Source organism: Harpia harpyja, chromosome 5, assembly GCF_026419915.1.
Source record: "Harpia harpyja isolate bHarHar1 chromosome 5, bHarHar1 primary haplotype, whole genome shotgun sequence".
Taxonomy (NCBI): domain Eukaryota; kingdom Metazoa; phylum Chordata; class Aves; order Accipitriformes; family Accipitridae; genus Harpia; species Harpia harpyja.
In genome coordinates, this window is record NC_068944.1 from 35,054,517 (window position 1) to 35,075,107 (window position 20,591).

The 20,591-nt window shown below is 35.4% G+C and overlaps 1 protein-coding gene across 4 annotated transcripts in view; it reads right to left on the reverse strand.

Annotated features, from left to right (window-relative positions):
• ST18 (ST18 C2H2C-type zinc finger transcription factor) overlaps positions 1–20,591 on the reverse strand; it is a 170,772-nt gene that overhangs the window by 92,123 nt on the left and 58,058 nt on the right. Inside the window, exon 1 of one of the 4 annotated variants that reach the window (XM_052788229.1) lies at positions 9,784–9,937. The exons of 2 other annotated variants lie outside the window; for them this stretch is intronic. The gene's annotated coding sequence lies outside the window, so the exon portion shown is untranslated. Of the gene's footprint in view, positions 1–4,846; positions 4,958–9,783; positions 9,938–20,591 lie in introns of those variants that run through there. One more of the 4 variants, XM_052788231.1, reaches the window with a different exon arrangement.

A 20,591-nucleotide genomic window follows, 5' to 3' on the forward strand; every position in this document is an offset into this window, starting at 1 on the left:
TATTTGTTCTTTTAGTTTAGACTTGGAACCTAGATCCCAGGAGTGCTAGGAGAGAGCTTTAATCCCTAGAAAAAATTCAAATTCCCAAAGTGCGTGATGGAAACCAGTATAATCCTTCCTGAAGTCAGAAATAAAATACAAAATACTTTCTTTGCTATTAAAACAAGAGGAGTCATCATGATCTTTATTCTTTTAATGATTTCTAGGTCTGACTTTCGGCAGATGACCTCTCTTGTTTGTCCCTACATGTTTTCCAAAATATAAAAGTGAAATAGAGTCCCAAGGGCACTGTACTTGAAAGGTTATGAGAGTTAGAGAATTTTAACCATGCCTGCCAAATCAGCAGATGGCTTGTGATTATAATTATATGCATCAATAAAACGAATAATCTTTACAAAATTTGAATTTCTACTAAAGTAAGGGATTTAGTAAGCAGATGCAACAGAATGCATTTTCTTTAACCCTTTTTGTAGACGGTACTGTTTCTCACAAAAATAATAGGAAGGCTTTCCTTAAAGTAGCTTGACCATACACTTGAGCCTTAAATACATGTTTCTTTTGACCAAGTGTCAATGTTATTCAGAGTGATTTATGTGTTCAGTTGCACTTTGTTCACTAAATGTCGAATGCTTATATATAGGATGATTCCCATCAGACCCATACTTCAAAATGGTGTTTAATTTTATAAAATGTTAGAGATACATGAAAATGTCATGTGTACTTAGTCTCTTCATTTGTATCGTGATGGTCGTTCTTTCTGTTTAGGATTTGGTGACTTTCCATACTTTGTATGGAGGCTGAGTTAACGACATTGTTAGGGAAGAAATTTTTTCCCCAAACGTGGGAAATTTACTAAATGTTTTGTGGGGTTTTTTTAATCACAAGAAATTGAATTATCTAAAATAAAATAAATTAATACAAAATCACAACCTTGGATTTCTATGTCCACTGACCTTATTTTCAAACTTACTTTTGTAACAAGATCTAGATTGTGTGTGTTAGATTGTGTCAAACTTCTGCCTGAAGTAGGAGAAAAACACACAGTAGAAAAATTAAACAGAACAAATAAAAGGCCTCCTAAGCCCAATCTATTTCTGGACTGCATCATAAAAATGCTATTTGAAGACATGATGGAAATATCCTAAAATCTTCTGATATAGCAAGGAAGAAAAGATTTGAGAACAGTAATAAGTATATTTTAAAAAAAGTCTCTGTTTGGGATACTGTAGCTGCCTGCCTACAGTATTTTAACATTTATTTTATTCCAACATTTAAACGTGAACTTTTATTTGAAGAAGCTATATGTGTTGGGTTTTTTAACTACCTTAATATCTCTGATGTGAAGAGTGCAAAACAGTATTTTGATGCTCATTAAAAAGTGGATTTTTACTTCAGAAATGACAGAACCATTACTCTGTATCATGTAAATCCTTCTTAGCATGAGGATTATTGACCTGATAGTCCATAACGGTGCCTTTGGAACCATTACTACTTTGTTGTGCCAATCCAGCTGCTGTACATGTGCTCTAAGTTGGGGGGGGAGGCACTGAAGGTGTCAAATTTTCTCCTGAGATTTAGGGAACTGACCTAGTGACTCTTACTATCACCTGAAGAAACACTGTTAAGAAGAAATTGGGATCTCCAATCCTCACATGAAATGATATTTTGGAAAAGTTCCAAAGCATTTGTTTTTTTTAATCTAATGCCTTGTGGAGCAGAGTTCAAATACATTTATTTAAAGGAAAAGCTATCTCCATTTAACCAAAGTTCCTCAGTGGAGGAAAGTTTTCACATATGAAGCGAAACCTGAAAAATGAGCTAGCAAATATTACCTGAATCTATTAAGCAAGTCAATAAAGTCCTCATTTTCAAAACACTTACACACCTGCTTTACTGTATTGAAGTGAGCCATCAACCTCACCTCAGTGGAATCACTCGTGTACAAATGCTTTTGTAAGTGTTCACCTACCCAAGAAGGCAAGCCCTGTTTTCATTATAAAGTAACTTTTGCTGTTATCACCTTTTTTGAACAAGAAATCTGTTGCTAGTATTATTAGAAGTCTTCCACAAACATAAATGAGAGCAATTCTCCTCCAAAGAGATTTTATGTAAGTACTAAAAAAAGTTAAGAGGGAGACAATCTTTTTTATCACTAATTAAACAGTATCTTTAGTCTGAAGTGATTAAAGGTAATTAAAATTCAGAAGCACTGATTCTGCTTATGCAGTTTTTAATAATCCACAACTATGCGCACATAAACTACAGGAAGTGACCCAGTCCCAGTTATATATGTATACTTCCAAAATTAATCAGTTAAGTAACAGATAGATTTTGGTCTAGATGCTCCATATAGATATGGATGTAGTAGAATATAAACTTTACTCGGCATGTTATTTGCTATGTTTTATTTTGGAGCGACAGAGCCAGGCCTTCAGGAGGATTGTCTGTGACTGACTTTTGAGATACTTGCTTATCACCAATATCAGATATTTTGGGATTACTGGCTTGAAAATCTACAAGCATGCAAAAAACTGAATTAGAATTATTCAAATCAACTGTGTAATGCCATAAAGTTTTTCAAATCCATATGCACAACTCACACTGTTGTCCCCTGGCACTGTGCAGAGAGATATGTGCAGAGGCCCCATATTGGATTGTAAGGTCCAAAAAGTCTATTGAAAAGTGGTTTCTCAAAATCTGGTGTGTTACACAGTTTGTCAGGGAGATCAGATGAACAACATTAATCATTAGAAATGAAGTTTTCTTTGCCTTTCTTCTCACCAAAGAAATGACAGACGAGAAAAAAAAATGAAGCTGTAAAAAACTACTGAAACTTAGTATGACTCAACCTGTCGGATTACAGTAGCACTATTATTTTTGTAGCACTGCTGCCTGTGCATTACCCCTGTGAAATCACTCTCTACTTTTAGTAGGATAAAGGACAGCTGAACTTATTCATTAATGTGGTGAATGCTGAAATATCAAATACATTTTACTCTCATTCACATAAGTATGTAAAAAGCATGATGACTGTGTGATAGGGATATACTCATATTTAAAAGCTGTGGTGGTGCACCTGGACATGAAATATCCTCAAATCTTACCTGTTAAAATTAACTGAAAACTTAATATTAATTAACAAAGTTCAAAGCAAAACTCTGTTGTAATGCTGTAGCTTACTAAATTGCTGCTGATCTAGCAATTAGGTGTGAATTATAGGACTTAGCTGAGAAAGCAAGCTTGTTTTCTGATGCCTGCATAGATCGTATTTTCTGAAGTAACGTAAGGAAAATATGTTGCTGAGATGCACACACCTTAAAAATATGGAAAATAAAATTAAATACAAAATTTTACTCAAGTTTGTTTACTTCTTCATTAAATTTCCGAAGTTGGAAATGCAAAAGAAGACTTAACTGTTACTTAATATATACTGAGTTTCAGTGAACTGGGATACTATACAGAGGGACATAGTCTTTTGCATATGTACACTTTTTACATAAATATGCACATGCAGATTTGTATATATGCATACACACACACCTTTGCAAGGAATCATCAAATGCATATGATAAAATATCACATTTTATCTTAGTTTCTATAAGCTCTGATGATAATTCTATTGTCCATGCAGTAAAAAGGATGTCCCTGGGTAAGCGACATATCAAAAAGTGAACTGACTTCTGTGACCTATGAAGAGTTTTAATTAAGTGAACAGGTTATCCTGACACATCTAAATACACATATATTGACAAGTGTTTTCCCAAATAAAATAACTCTTCCAAAATAAAACAACAAAAAAAGCCAACAAAAAAAGAGCTGTAATGCAGGCTGATATCTAAACCCCACTTCTTTAACTGTCTGTATTTGAGAAAGCGTTCTTAAAACATATGGTTTTCAGTGATTGGGGGGGGGGGGGGGGGAAGTAGCATTACTTAATTCACACAGGCATCTTGCAATAATATCATGTCATTTTGAACGTAACATCCCCTGAGCCTCCAAAGTCCAAAGCAGACAGAAACATTTTAGCAATGCAAACAAGACTTTCTGGCAACTTCCTGTTGCCATTTTTCAGCAAAATAAAGGGTCCTGAGATACTAAACTGAAACACTGCTAGAAAAGATATTATCATTGGTAATGCAGGCAGGCACCTGCTATTCTAAGATATCAGCTGAATATTTTGCTGTTGTGCAAAGAAAATAGGTAATGACTGTGTAAGTCTTTAACAGCAATCTTCAACTCTTTAATTTCAGCTCATGCAAAAGACAACACTGAGAGAGACATCATGGAAAAAACTGTTTTAAAAAAAAAAAACCCAAATTATAGTAACAACTTCATTTATATCTGCATATTTCTAAAAACTGTACCAGGTATTTAGGGGTGTAAGTAGCTGGCTAGTGGATTGAAATGTGTATTCATACATATAACACATTTTCAGTGGATTTTTACAGAGAAGTAAAAAGAAACTTTCTGTCTGTAAAGTTCATCAGACATCGATGTACATCTGAGGCAGTGCTTATTGTGTGGCAGTTCTTACAAAGGTTATTTATTTCATTACACTACAATTGCAATATCCAGTTCACAAAACATACTGTTTCACGTTACTTTCGGAATTCCAGAAACTTTTGTAAGCTGGCGAATCAGACAGAGAGAAAAGGAAACAAACAAACAAACAAGAAACAAACCCAACCTTGACTCCAGAGACATTTTTCTCCCCTTCCTGAAGTGGCAGGGGGGAAAAAAATCCCTTCGTTATGACCTACTTATCTAGAAACGGACTTTCAACCCCATGGTTAGGCTAAGATTTGCTCTACTTTCTCCCTAGGGCATAATTGTCAGACTGACTTACCGTGTGCCTTTTAGCCTTTGTTCTGCCTCTCACGCTGACATCAGGGAAGCAGTGATGTAGAATAAAGCAGGGGTGGGCTAGGTTAGTCCACTGTTTGTGTCGTTGTGTGGTGTGCAGGGACACTCTGTGATACTCTAGTGAGCTGCTAAGCTTTTTTTGTAGGCTTTGTGTCATTTACTTAACGACCAATCTCATTAGCTGCCAGGGTACAATGGGCTGATGCATTTTCTATGTACATACTCTACACAGTGACCCTCAAGGTTGCCGAAGGTCTATTTAATCAGTCAAAATGCTGAATATATTTGCAGTAAATCACTAAAAAAAATACAGGACCACAGAGGTATCTCATGAGGGTTTAGTCTTTCCTGGGAGTTATTTGCAGGTAATAAAGTGATAGGAGATGTAGGCAAAAGCAAGGGCAAAGAAGTGAGAAGGGCACTCACTGGGTTTGCACTGGTCACCTTTAATTTAGGGAACCTTGGGGTCCCTGCATATCACTGTGTCTCCGCTTGTTAATTTCTCCATGCAGTTCATGCTTCAGTGTAATCATGTTATCACAATTAAACCCCTTTAAATAAGAAGAGCAGCACTAACAAAATACACAGCCTTTCACACATCGGGGAGGGGATATGTGTGTGTGTGTGGGGGGGTGATATTTATTTATTAACTTCCTTACTGCAGGCAACCTCAGGGCTGGTGTCTTTGCATTTCTAACCTCTCGTCAGTTACAAGGTAAAACCCTTTTAACTCTTATGAAAAATGAAATGCTGAAAAGCCCTATGAATCACGACAGCTGTCCATAAGTAACAGGGAGAGTTCTATTGTCCAACTTGTCCCTGGATAAAATGAATACTTTACAGCAGAGGCTGTTCAGCTTGGCTAAAGAGTATGGGGAGAAGGGGAGGAGGTCACTGGAGATTTCGCACACTAATTTAATCTAGGAAAAGGACAGGCACTGCATCTCACTTGAACAGACTGGCGGCAATCTGGGCTCCCACAGAACTATCTCCTTTTGCCTGTGCTCTATTTATTCCTTATCTCTGTTTACCAACCGCTAGGTCCCTTTCATTCACACCACGAGGCCGTTCTCCTACTATCAGTCAGCAGCTGACACTGTGGAAGAGCCTCAAAGGCAAAAAAAAAGGGATCAAAACTAAACCAAAGCTGTATAAACAATGCAACAGTAGAAGTAAATGCATAAATCCTAATTCTTAACCCAACCCACAGGGTGCGAACAGAACCTTTATAGTAAATCCAACAAACCCACCACAGTGAGCTATGGGCTACAGAGGAAATGGGAAAAGCCAAATATCATTCATGAAATCACCATCTCAAGCAGAAACATTGAAAATAGGCATTGGCAGATATTTAACTGGTTTCAGAATAACAGGTTCATCAGTCCTGTCTATCCCTCAGGAAGTAATGAGGCACACGTTTACCTGTGTGCCTGGCATAAGGTGAACAAGAGCTCTTGCCACTTGACCATCTCACGGGTCAAACGCCTCAGATAACTTTGCACTCGCTGCTTGTGATTTAGATTAAAAGAAGTAGAGGCAACCACTTTTTAAAAAAATCTGTGTCTTGAGGTTGTGACAATTTGGATAACTTTATATCTAGAACTTAAATGTCAAGTAATTATTGAAGCATTTGTCCCATTCATTTTGCCTTTAAAACTCTGGATATTTCAATATTACCCTTTCTCAGTCTTTAACTTATATTTTTCCCTCTTACTCTAAGATTTTAGCACTTCTGAAAAGAAAATGGGTGAAGACAGGAAAGAAAAGATGCTTGTGACTCTAATAGAAGAGTAAATGAAAGTAATACACCCTTCACATTTGACATTCTGGTTTTGGATTATTACAGTGACTTAACTGTGAATAAGTTAATTTTGTAATTTTAATGGTACCTTATTTTGTGTTCTTAAACTGACTTAATAGGAAAGAACTTGCAAATACTCATAGAAAGACAGCAATATTGTTTCAGTGAAACATTCCAGCTTTTTAAACCTACATAATCTGTAACTCCCAAAGTAGGGATGCTCCTCCCGGCAGAGGAGTTATGCTTTCAGAATTGTTCTCAACTTCTTGACACATAAAAATACCAGTTAACTGCATATAGTCAATATACTGTCAACTGCCTGATCAAGATCATTATAAAAATAACAAAGAAAATATTCCTCATTATGAAAGATGATCAACTGGACCTAATTTCAGTTTTGATTTCCACCTATGTGCATTATGAGCAATGAAGTCTTTACTACTTGGATCCTTTTTTCCAAATGAATTAATGAATTAAATTTATCCTTTCACCAGCTGCTAGGCAGCAGATGGAACCATTTCTGAAGCCTTGTTGAATTCAATCCATAAAACTCATTTCCTAGGATTAGCAGTCCAAAGTTTCTTTTAATGTTTATATACCGCTTGGGATTTTGAATTTCATGATGTTAAACTTTCAATTTAACTATTTTTTTCATTTCATATCAAACAAATATGATCGTTTGGATTTCTATAGCTTTGTAACCACACATTTCAGGTCACATAAGGACAAGAATTCATTTCAAAAGCAATCAAGTAATGCAAGATAGGGATCTGGGGGTTTTTTTGTTTGTTTTGTTTACATTGCGGCACTACCATAGAAACCATTTGCATTGTACTCAGAGATTGATTTAGACTGGAAAAGTTTTATTCTCTGTAACTTTGACAAAAACCTTCGCATAAAAATTTAGTTTTAATAAGCAATTTTTCAAAGTTATTGTGATCTGAGGGTGTATTTGCTATTCACAGAAACATGACATGATCCTGAAATAAGTTTTTCATACACTTTTTTTTATCGTTAACTTCGATATAAATTTTATCTAATGTTGAGGAAAAAAATAACCAGTAGCAAATGGTGGCAGTTTTGTGAACACTTCAGTAAACAATTTTTTCTGTACAGTAACAGGAAATATTAATCAGCTGCAGTACCCTGGACAGCTCCTTTTCTTTCATTTTCGGTTTTCTTACCTCTGCTACACACCTTTGAAACAATAACCAGAGATCAGGGGACTTTAACTGTAATTTCATTCACAAAGGTCCCTATTTATTGATGTTTGAATGAACTAAATTAGAATTTAACCAAAGTTTCAACTCACTAGAAACCTACAAAAGAAAAAGCAAAATAAAAATACACTCTCTCTTGCTCAGCTTTCAAAGACATATTATATTAAAAGTCTCAAGAATAAAACCTCATGATGTCAAAGTCTTCCTGTTACTCAACAAAGTAAATAAAACTAAAAAAAAAAGTGATTCGTTGTTGTGTATAACAGTGATTTCCGCTAATTTGGCACAAGAAATCTATATTAATCTAATAATGCAGTAAGCCAAGAAGGCCACATAATAATAATTACCATTGAGTAATTGAATATTTAGAAGGAGGAGGAAAAAAAGGAAGACTGGTAATCTTAGCCTGCAGGCATGAAAGTACTATAATACGCAGATGATATTTACAAGTCAAAATAAAATGCTCCAAACTGGGAAGTTAAGAAGTAAAGCCTATATTTAGAAATTCCTCATTCCGAATCTGGATTATCTGTTAGCTACCTTATAGCAGAAATATATTATTGTCTCAGAGAAAGCTTTCATCACAAATGCTGTAATTTTCCCCAAGAATTACAAAACCATTGCACAGCCAAACCAAAGAAGACACATCTATGCAATTAACTTAACTAATTTAATTGACAAAAGAGATAATAAATGGTCATTTTGAATCCTAAAAAGATCCTTAACTGACAAAGTTCACCCCATACAGTTTAAGGATAAAATCTGGGATTTGTGCTTCTATAATCAATTAAATGAAAAATTCACAGCACCTTGCAGAAGATTGTCTTCCTATTTACATATGAAGGAAGACAAACATCTGAACTAAGTGCTTTGTTAAAGACAAAAGAAAGTCAGAGAGAGAGAGAGAGAGCTACTCCTGATCAGAGTGTTAAACAGACTTTTCCTAGCATCAAATCCTATTTCATAAAAATCAGCCTCCTGCAAAATGTTGTCCCAGAAGGTCCATTTCATTCTTCAACCTTGCCTGATATTACTGTCATTTAACTTTCTAAAGATTTTCCTGACACAGACATTCATTCTAAAGTACAGTATTCGCTTTTTTAATCAGAAGCTCTCAATTCACTCTCTGAATCCCAAATAATTTAAAGGACTGAAATGTCACGCTTTGAAAGACCCTTTTTCACTTAGAGTAGTGCTATTAAATATATTGATCAACAATCTTCATTTTAAAAACATTATGCATGATTTTAAAGCAGTCTAAAACATCATGAGAAAGCTCTTTGGTGTGTAATACATAACTGCAAGTGAACCTGCATCTATCGAACAGTTCCTACAAATACATTGGTCCCACTCTCTCCCTCTCCCGTCTCGGTTTTTTCCCCTCTCTTTTTTTCAATGGTAGTATTTAAGTTCAGTAACTTTTCAAAATGAGAGGAAAAGTGTCCTTGTGATCATTTCCTCAAATCAAATAGCTAGAGCTGCAAATTTGCACAATTCTAAAATGTATATGAACAAAGGCTTTACTGAGGCAGTATAAATGCAATTACACCATGACATTTTATTCAGAAAGCTTTCTCAAAGCAGTTACAAGTAGCTATTTTTTAAATGAGGCCCAAAATAGCATTTAAGATAATGACCAAGCATACATTGTGGAAGAAACAGCATTAGTGTCATTTAAACAAAAAGAAAAGTTTGCAGAGAGCATTTTAAACATGAATTAAAAACCCTCAAACTTATTAATACAAATCTCTTAAGCTTTCAACATTGCTATATGGACAGGATTTTTTGCTTTTTGCAAAATAAGAGCACAAACAATAGAAAAGACAGAAAGTTACTAATAGTACAAGTTGCTTAAACATCAATGGGTTCAGAATAGTGTGAAAAAGTTGTTAAACTTACTTTATTTTTGTTTCCAAAACTTATATGTTTCTCCTCCCTTGTGTGCTGAAGTGTGCACTAAAGCTGTGTCTTTGAAAGGTAGTTCCCATGATATGACATCCAGTGCCTTTGACTGCCTAGAGATAAGCACCTGCGTTTGTGTCCCCTCTTTACGTCACACCTCCCTATTCAAACCTTCTCAATATGATTCACATTTGCACATCAACAGCCTCATGCGCATACACAGATTTTTTTCGGCTCTGGGCCCAAAACTTTCACTTTAATTTTCATCACATGATTGCTGTGGCATATGTCCTTCCAAACCTCCCATATATCAGTCATCATGCAAATGAGATGGAATATCACTCCTCTGCAGCAGATGGCCAGGGATGATAACAATGGCTCAACAGAGGAGATTCAATGTCCCTGACTTTATCGCCACGGCAACAACAACCTAAAATATATGTAATGGAAGTGGTGCTTATTAATTTTGCAGGCTCGAGTGTTCTGATTTTGTGAGTGAATGGGCTGAGTTAAAAAGGGGGCTGTGTCCTCCTGCCTCTAGAAGACTATCTATAAAAGCCAGGGACCTGGAAATTATTTTCAGTGACTAAGAAGGCAACAGCCTAGCAATTATTTGAGTAATTAGGTGTAATTCCTCCCTGTAGGCCTTGTACCCTCCTGTGCTTGTTTCACAGAAGCTCGCGAATTAGACAGGCACAGATACTGAAAAGAAAAGTGCCTCAAGATATAGCAGGAGAGCTTGCAGGAACTAAGCTTCAGTGATATGACACTTGGCCTCCACCAGGCTTGGTAAACACAAGCCCCAAGCCATAAGTAAATAAAGGCCCCACTCCACAAACACAGACCAATTAAAATTACAAAGGCAGCCACACTTCTGGGTGGGGCTGGGGGAAGCTTTATTCTGCCATGGTCTCACTGTGAGTTGCACACATAATGGTCTCTTAGTTCAGAGCACCAAGTACTGTATTTCCATTGCTATCTGTCACTATCAAACCCAAGCAGAAGGCTCTCTTCATGCTGTGAATTTCTCCCTGGGGATTTATCATGTGCCTTTAAGGAAATGTTTCAAAGTGAATTTTCTGTGTGTCGTCTTCTAAATGCAAACCAGAGAGAAGAAAGAAATGCAGCAATTTGCTATTTATCTTCAACAGATTAACAGGAAGGAGTGGGGATCACCATTTTACCTCTGAGCAAACAAAATATCCAAAGCCTCTCTTCACCCTGTTCATGCCACAACTTTCACGTCCTTTAATATTTTGAGCATGTGAGTAACCATTTGATTCCTCAGAAATAAAGTTCAGCTATGAACTGTATGCTTAACTAAGAAACTGTACGTACAGGAACTGTAAGTCTTTTGTTCTTTTCCCCAGGGGAGACCTTAGAAAAATGGAGAATCCTTTGTCTCCCTCTGCAGTAGAGGGGAGGATATTTAAGTAAAACTGACGAAACACTCTGGGAAGCAGTGGCTCCATCATGTGCTAGAGATTTAGCATAGAACTGGACCAAGGAAGCTTGCTACCTCTCATACAAGAGTATTCCTCAAAACTGATGAGATTGCTGAAAGTAATTTTCAGTCCTCTCCTTGGAGCCCACACACTTTGAACATCAAGTGGCATTACACCCCCCCGGAGGAAAATCAGGATGGTGAGACAACACTTGAAGCAAGTGATAGGAAACTCCAGAGGCAGTGCTGGGCCTGTGGATCCTCCTCCTGTTTTGGCAGGGCTCAACACCACCTCGGCATTGCTCGTGTTCTGTATCAGTGTTTCCAGTCGTCAATTTTTACAAAAGTAAAGCTTCTGTCTAAAAAAAATGCAGGCACATTTCTGTTGTGCACCAATATTGTAAACTTCCAGAACTATTATTTATTTTTCATGTGCCTGTACAGTGCCCAGCACTCTCACCTTCTGACCTAGTAACAGATGCTGCCAGAATACAAATGTTCAGTACTGAATGATCTTTCCTTTTCCACTGTGAAAAAATCTTCTGAATGTGAAAATAACGTATGGCTGTTTTAACCAAGTAAAAATCAGAAGTGTTTCTTTTCTGTCTTTAGTATTGCCAACTACTTTTTACCTACCAACAGAAGTAGTTGAAATACAAACAAGTGTAAAGTAAAGCTTATTGTTCATCTTTACCTCATACTGTGGTGTGGCATTTGCAATTACATTTTCCAAATATAATGTTACTGATGAGTTTTATTTTCCTGTTTCAGAAAAGCTCAGCTGAAATGAAAACCTGGACTTTTATTTTTGTGGTTTTTAGTGTGTGTGCAATAGCATTCTAGAACTGTATATGTCCATGTTCTTTACTTCTGTACATTTCATTCTGCACTCTGCCAGTCTGGGAATAACTCATGAATATGGCTGTTACGGTGAGCTGAAGAGATAAGTGTGGTCCAAGCCTATGCAAAGCTCTGAAGCTCCTTGTAGTGGATCTGTAGTTGGACAGAAAGCCAATACACAGAGTACTATAGGAATGATGTTTTCCTGACAGCTTGTGTTATTTATGGGACTGGCCACTGTCTTCTGAACCAGATGGAGCTTTTTCCCTAGTCTTTTTTTTTTTTTTTTTTTTTTTTTTGAGATCTGCTGTGCATGGCCCTAATTGATCATGGAGTGAGACTGGCATTTAGGTCACTGTCTTTATATTTTCCACTGTTAAGTATAGTCCTGGGTTGTGAACTGTCTCATTTATCTTAAAGGTACAGCTCCTTTAACAAACCTAGTTGGATCCTTTCACATCATGGGAAGAACATGGGATGAGGGAATGAGTAAAATTTGTAGATAAAGATTATCTTTTCTTGTCTGATTCTTATCTATATGGTTGTAGTGCCATGCACATTAAAAAGTGCTTGCTGAAAAAAGGGTTTGGAAGGTATTTCTTACATTCCACTAAGACACATAAGCAAGAAAAAAAAAAAAGTTTGTCGTTAAATCAGTCCTAAGTTCAGATTTAACACAACTTTGCTTTTTGCATGGTTTACATTCCAGTAAGAAGTGACAAACTGGCAAAGTTTGGATTGTTTGTGTTGAGAATTCATTTAAAAAAACCAAAATATGTAGTTAGGATGTAAGTGCTTCAAAGTTAACAAAACTAAGTTGCAACAGTCATCCTATTTTAGCCCTCTACACAATAGGAGGTTCAAAGTTTACAAGAATAACAAGAAAAGGATAAAGAAAGGGTTAAATTATCCCTCAAACTGTTACTTAGGAAAAAATGAAATCTAATAGTAGAGTGATGACTTGTTGCAGAAACACAAATGAAATAACTGTACACTGCAACATGTAGTAGCTACCATTCAGACTTAGAGTGGTAAGAATTTGTGTGGGTGTAATATGAATGCTCAGGTACAAGACTTTATAGTCTTCTCTTGATAAAAAAAATACTCTTCAAAGAGCAAGATCAAAATTGTTAATTGATGGTTGTAATACACCAGATAGACAACAGCAAAGACTGACAGAGAAAGCTTCCTTGTAGACTGTATAGCAGTTATTCAGCTGCTATTCAAGTTCAGGGGAAACTTCAAAAACAGCACAGAATTTAAATTAGCACTATGAATATTGTATTAAATAGTACTAAAATTTTCAGTGTTTTCACCTGAATTTATCTTATATTCACAGTTAGGAAGAACAGAGTGCTACAGTAAGAAAAGAAAGTTTTCATTCCTCTGCAGAAATAAATGTACTCTCTGTATTCCTACATCTTGCCAAATGGTATTCCAGATCTATTTAAAAAAGACAACACTTGTTTATGATACAGCCTCCTGAACAAAATAGAGAAGTACAAGAGATCTCACAAGAGGAAAAATAAAGAGTGAAAATATTTATAAAGAAACTTCAACATAACATATATTTCTACTTCTAAGAACAGCTATTAGCTCAGCACAATCATCACTGAACATTCTGGAAATGGAGAGATATCAAAGAAATCAAAAAGATTACATGAGACGTATTGGATAACAAGCAATATGGGAGATGAAGCTTGATTCTTCATGAGGAGATAAGGGAATGAAATATTCTCTGCTGGTGCCAGTAAATTCATTGCACCCATTGGCATCATCAAGCACCAAGTGCAGAGTCATTATAGACAATAGCATTGCCAAAGTTGCCAAACCCATGTAGCACCTGGTTGAATAAAAACAATAAATCAGCCTGGAGTGAGTTATGTTAGCAGGCTTGTGCTGAGGAAAACTGCCAGATATATACATAGGAGAAAAACTACAAGTCATTAAGCATTCAACTTTGAAGTGACATTTCAAAAATGTACTAACCATGTTTGTACAACATATTACTTCAAAAGTGTCAATTTAGAGAAATAAAAAAGATGAAGAAGAAAAGATACCTGACCTAATATTAACAAGGGAATGATTATCCAAATAAAATTACATATTGGCTCATGGGAATGTTAAGGTTTTCAGCATGTTCTCTATGAAATACTCTATTCACTGAAATAATAGAAAGATTTCATCTTCTCTCTAGACACCTTCTTTCTTAAATGTTTACTTAACAGTATCCTAAAGAAAGCCAGCAAATTTTGGAGTACTCCTGTCATGCCAATAGATCCTACCACAGAAATCTGGAAACAGACATTTCAGGTGAATTTTCTCAAAGCCTCTTAGTGTAGGCAGGCACCCAATTCTCTTAGGCTTTCTATAAAAATACTCAAGGGACTGTGGACAACTCCCCATTTAAAGGATGTAAAAAAGTCATCCTTAATCGGTTTCGTTGTTGGTATTGTACCTCACTGAAGGGGAGATTAGAATATTGCTGTTTTGAGTTACAGTTTTATGAAATTCAGGCTGATCTAAGACTGGGAAATGAAAATATGTTTCTCTTCACAGTCTTATTTACTTTAAAATATAGCCTTAATAAGTAACTGAAAGCAGTTGTTTAATAAGCACTGAAAATTAGGTGTAGGTGATGTCAAATATGGATTAAGCCTTTCAAGAAAATTCCATAATAAAGCTAAATATTAAGAGTAACAAATTTTCTCAGCTCTTGCTGCTAATTAAAAAAAGCCCTCAAACACATCTTTCTCCTAATCATTGTATTATTAAATGCATAAATAAAAACCCAATATTCATATTGCTGTTGTAGTAAGAAACTTTCTATCATGGATACTACCAGATTTTCATTTGCAATTTAGATAGCTGATCAGCTGGAAAAATTCTTTTGAGTCACATTATCGGATCATGTCATAATTTAGTAGTTTTCAAGTTATTATACATTTTGACTCAAAAAGCAAAATGACTCTGTTTAGGTCAACCTTTCTTCAGAGGACTTTTGTCTTCTAAATTATTTATCTGATTGCTGCCTGGTTTATGTATTGGTGTCTGCATGTGTCATTCCTACCTTTCACACACTATTACAAATGTTCTTAGAAGTAGGGGTGACCTCTAACACCTCCAGTGTTAGCCTCTGAAAAATTCATCATGAGTTTTTGTAACATCAGACAAAATCTTGTTTGGCAAAATCATTCTTTCCAACAGAGCAAATGAGCCCTGGAAATCTTAACACAAAGTTCACTTATCTCACTGTCCCTGTAGTTCGGAGAAGTACAAAACTCAACAAAGTTGTATAAATCTCCTAAGCTGTGACAACTGTGTCTTTCCCTCGGTTCCTGTCATATCTTTCCTTACAGCCTTTTCACTGAAGCCCACTTATGGCTCTCTGAGTAGGAGCATTCCAGATTCTCTTTGGGAAATATCCCTTCTCTGATTTGGACTTGTCTGCAGGCAAGCTTCTGCCTTTGTTTCCATTGCTCACATACTAACATTTTCCAGATTAGACAAGTCAACAGGTAAATAGTCATCTGCTGAACACCTGCCTTTCAGCCTAAATTCTTGTCCTCAGATCTCCCTAGGCTTCCAGCTGTGGTTCTTCAGAGTTTTTTTATTCTGATAGCCATGTCTTGGGAAAGTACCTACGCAACCTCTTCTGCTGCTCTCTCAGCAACATATACAAAATTCCAACTGCTATTGCCAGTAATGTCTTACCTTATCCTTGACAACTGCTTCCTTCAGGGAAATCCTGCTCATCATTTTCTGTTCTCCTCTCTGCTTATGTGCAGCACACACTCATTATCCAAAGAAAAGCCCAATGACATTGTAGAAACAGTGATCTTAGTGTTCCTGTGATTTAAGAATTCTGAATGGCAAAGCAAAATTCACATGGGTCTGAGCATTAATTATCACGATGAAAACAACCAGTTAAAAAAAGAATTTTTTAAAATATCTTGTGTGGATATAAAGAGAGAAAATATTGGCATCTTTTTCCTTCTTTTACTCTCAAGTATTTTGGCATAGGATTAACACTTTTCCTTCTGCTCCTAAATTTTTAGGATTTATTTTATAGATATATCCTACTGAAAACAGTTTGATTTGTTCAGGAGAACCATTTTCCTAATACAGATTTTTCTATTATATTTTTAAAACCTTGTCAGATTTCATTGTTTGTTAAAATCTCTAAATTTAGAGTGTATTTTTTTTAATATTATTGCAATAGTCTTGCTAAACTTTGAATAACTTTACTATAGTATGTTCAGAGAGTCAAGTTATACCATAAGACAGACAGTGATCTCACATGGACATCTTAAGCATTGCATGAAAAGAACCTGAAGTCGGATTCATATGTGTGTGCAATATTGGGTGTATATGATCACAATTGGACCTACATTTACACTCTGATACATCTTGTCAGCATTTAAAAATACCGTACTAATACACTAAATAATTACAATACTTGGTATTGTAACACAGTATACAACAAAGTTTGGGCTGTCCAAACTCCTATAAATAGGTATATGCAAAATAATCTCTGGTTTCAAGTATCTATACACAAATGTGTATTTTATATAAACACATAAACACACATATGCAACTTCTTATACATAATCCAGTTAAGCCTTCAGGGGAGAAAAACTTTGTTCTTTCTAACACTGAAGAGATCATTTGAACAGAATGGAAATAGCATTATAAACCTTTTCTAAACAGTTGACATAAAAGTAAGGGAGAGCCATAAGAATTTTTTTTTCTTTTTTTTTTCCTCAGTAAATCAATGAGATCTGCAAGAAAGCCAGGCCTATAATCATAAAGAATTTAAAATGCTTAGATCCAGAATGGGATAACAACTATCTGAAAAAAAGAGGGAAGTATGTTTCCATGGACTATGCTTGCTTTCTTTTCTTACACAGTTTGTTGAACAGCCTACGTGGCCAGAGGCTATTCTGGACCTAATCCTAGGAAATGAGCCAAGCATGATAAATAAGGCTGAACAGTGGGAGTGGTTAGTGTTCACCACAGTGTCATTAGGCAGTCTCTAGACTGCAGTCAGTAGCCCTCAGTAACTAAGTATATGTTTTCTTCTGGCCTTTCTAAAAGCAGTCTTTTTATTTAACACTCCGTCATTGCCTCTGTGCTGGAAATTTCAGCAAAGAATATGTGGAGAGCTCCAGAAACTAAACACTTGCTCAAAGGTTCCAAGTAGATCAAGATGTGCTTTATACTTCACTTTGAGATATATACCACACTACCAGACATGAATTGCTTTTGAAAATGCTGATCAGATTGCCCAGTCCTACGTCTCTAGAAGTCACCAGCAAAATATTCTTAATGTCATTACCAAGAGAAAAATTAGGCCCATCCCTCCTCATAGACAAAAAAAAGCAATAGGACTGTATTGCTAATTTGTAAATAATTTCAGCTAATAAGGGCAGATACGGTAGCAACAAAAAAAGCAAAAAATTTGGATCAGGGTAATTTTTTCTTAGTGACTTAAACTTTGTAACTGTTAAGCAATTTTTTCTCAATTTCACACAAAAAAGTAAAATTAAAACCTAATCCTCCCACCTCACCAAATAAACAAAAAATCCTCATTTATTCTTCTTTTCTTTTGGAGAAAATATGGCAATTTGTATTCCAATTTTTCAAGCCAAAGTTACAGGGGGCTAAAATAGGGCTTTATAATGGAAGTTGATTGCAATCCTAACGATAGAGGGGCTACTGCCTTTCCATAATAAAGAGCTGCGCATTTCCAAGGAGTGGAGGAGAATACTGCTCTGCATGAATTCTTGTAATTTTGCTTCTTTAAATTAAGGTTGTGTCTTGGGAACTTTCTTAGTTCTTTTGAGCATGAAGTTTGATATTTCACTTCATGTGGTTCTAATTTTGATCAAGCACACTGACATTTTGCAGTTGATACATTTTAGAAATAGGGGAAAAATAGGAAGCTTTGCACTTTGTCAGAGCTGTGATCCTAATTTAGTTTGTTTTTTCTTTTTCTTTTTTGTATGAATCATATGAAAAGGCCATGCAGGCTAAAGCAGCAATTCAAACATATTTGGATTTAGTTTGCTTGCTTTGTATTGTCTTCTTGCTTAATGGTAGAATAATTTTTGGCTGTTTAAATTTCAGTCTGGAATGAGTGCTGGCTGTTTTTCCTTTTTCTGGGCATAAAATGGGGGAGACCAGAGAGACAGTGTCAGGAATGTAAACCGTGATCATAATAACCAGTGCCCAGGTATGAGATTATTAGCCTTGGTTTCTATTGCACAAAGGCTTAACTAGCATTAAATGTTTTTCAGTTGGCTGGATGCTTCACCACCATTAAAGTCTGTGGAAAAACTAAACCAACAGCATGTAAAAGAATGAGATTATGTAAAAGAACGAGATTATGTAAAAGAACAATATTATGTAAGCATAAATTTAGATTTAAAAGTCAGATTGTTTTTTTCCAATGTCTTTGAGACAGTGCAAAAGAGATGAGATCTGATAAAATGGACATCCATGGAGCAAAGATTTAAGTGCCTATAAATCCAGACATATGCTTTGGTCTCCAAAATTTTGATGTAGATTCAACTCCATTCTTATCTATTACTCCATTGCTACTATTATCTACTAAAGTCCATCATGCTAGTATTTGTGTTATGTCTATGATTAGTGAACCTAACACTTTTAAATGCTTTCATTATACTGACAGGTCAGAGCATCCTTCCAAATTTAAGAGCCTTGCATTAAGGCATTAAATTTAAAAGCCTACCATACTTACAATTACACCTACTGAGTATAAAGGCTCTCACCTTTTTAGGGATACTAGGCTAAAACGTCACTTGTACAAAAGAGTGGGTTTTTTCTCATAGACTGAAAACTCTTTGGAGTAGAACTGTAATATACCAATGAGTATTGCTAAAAGACTCACGCATTTTAATTCCTTTCTGCAGTACTAAAATCTTAAATGACTATGGAGGAAATTAGTTTAAAAATTTAATTCACAGACACACACACACCTATTAATTGAAATTATGGAATAAAGAACAGTATCTGAAGACAAAATTTACTCTAAAAAGATTTTAGCATCTAAAAGGTCTGAAAGAGAGTCTACCCTGCATTTTGACACTTGATCGAATAGCGCCTCCTAACATTACTGCCTAAACATGTAACACATGTATTTTGTTACTGTGTATCAGAGTAATGTCTTTCATGCTAAACTTATCCTTTCCAAATATTACCGAAAACAGTAATATTATTGTTCAAAAATATTGCTCAGAAAACAGGAGTACAGCATTTCACACTTCAAAAGGGTGCTCTTACATTCCTAGCAAAGAAAACTGGAATCATCTCTTTTTGCATATCGAGGAAGAATATTTTCTTTTTATTTTAGTCATTCAAAGTGAAAAAAAAATCTATCGGGTCTTGAACAAGCAGTAAAACTTGTTTTTCCCTTCAAATCTATGTGTGAATACACATGTGAAAAACTATTTAAGAGTCACAAAACATTACAACACACAGGGACTGCATTGTACCTTTTTTTTTTTATAAATCAGTTCTATATGCAGAATGTTGCAACACTTTTTGTAATATATCTAAAACATAATTTTGTGTAGCAAATGTAAAAGAAATGTCTGATTGTACATATTCCACATCGAATTCCCATTTCCATACAAAACCAACATGACCCAAATTATGAGGGTAAAAAATTAAGCTCCTTAAATAAAAAATAAATGTCATTCTCCCTTTTCAAACAAAATAGGTGATTGAGGAAATGTACATTCAGATGATATTATTTAAATGTGAAGCTCGTGTATCTTCCAGGTTGTCAAAAAGGAGTAGCAAATGTAGTATAAGTTTCACACTAGTTGAAAATCCACATCTTCGTAGTTCAACCTTGCATTAAGAAAATAAGTACATATGCAATTCTTTGAATCAAGATTTATTGCTCATTTATTCAAATGATAGTAAGAATTAGAGATTTAAATCACTATGATTGGCATCTACCTACAGTCATCAAGGTTCTGCAATAGTTGCCTAAAATATTATGATTTAAGCTCTTAAACCTCTAACTCCACAGAGTCCACTGATACTAAATTAAAATTAAGTAAGGCCAGAAAAAACTGCCAGACTCTGAATGGATCAACTGATATTTTTAATTCTGCTTAGTAGGTACCATTGACAGAAAAACAAAGTAACATCACAAACACACCAGGAATGGAGTAAAAATGGAGCATTTGATCAATCGTTTTCCTAATTAACTTACTAAAGATATGACTAATTTTATAATGTTTTAAAGCATCCATATGCATTAATTTGCATGCTGCTGTATTTAGAAAGTCAGTTAAGGACAGAAATTCTGGTGGCGTAAACACTGTCAAACACAGAACAAGAACCAAAGAGCCTGTCACTTCCAGTATAATGTCTTATCCACAAAAAGTCATCTTCAAATAAATCCATGACCAGAGTTAAATCCATTAAAGCCAGAAAATGCACATCTAGGCCTTTACTGTCTTACTCACTTCCTTAATTACTTAGT